The sequence below is a fragment of the Penaeus monodon genome, chromosome 33 (assembly GCF_015228065.2).
Source record: "Penaeus monodon isolate SGIC_2016 chromosome 33, NSTDA_Pmon_1, whole genome shotgun sequence".
Classification (NCBI taxonomy): domain Eukaryota; kingdom Metazoa; phylum Arthropoda; class Malacostraca; order Decapoda; family Penaeidae; genus Penaeus; species Penaeus monodon.
In genome coordinates this window covers 26,998,560-26,998,941 of record NC_051418.1, presented here as the reverse complement: position 1 = coordinate 26,998,941, position 382 = coordinate 26,998,560, and positions in this window count along the sequence as shown.

Below are 382 nucleotides of genomic sequence, written 5' to 3'. Positions count from 1 at the left end.
GTGCATAGGAAAATTTGAAAGTATTTTCATGCATTAAAGACTCTTGAACACTACAAGGTTACTGCGTTGGATGATTGAACGTATTGTACCTTCCTCTTTAATCTGCAATGATCATATGACGTAACACCATGCCCGATTTCAGGAAAAAATAAATTGGCAACTCAATTCCGGACTCTGACGTATTCCGATTCGCCAAGTGTCTTTTGTCTAATCTAATTATATGACATTTAATATTTTTGTTTGCGTGTGTTTAGAATTTAGAAACCTTTTTTATGGGCTTCAACTTCCGTTTTATTATTTTCTTTACTAAAGATATTATAATCGGAATAATTCAGGGTCCAGGGTGTTTCATCTTCTTTGTCTTTTCCTTTGCTACTCATTT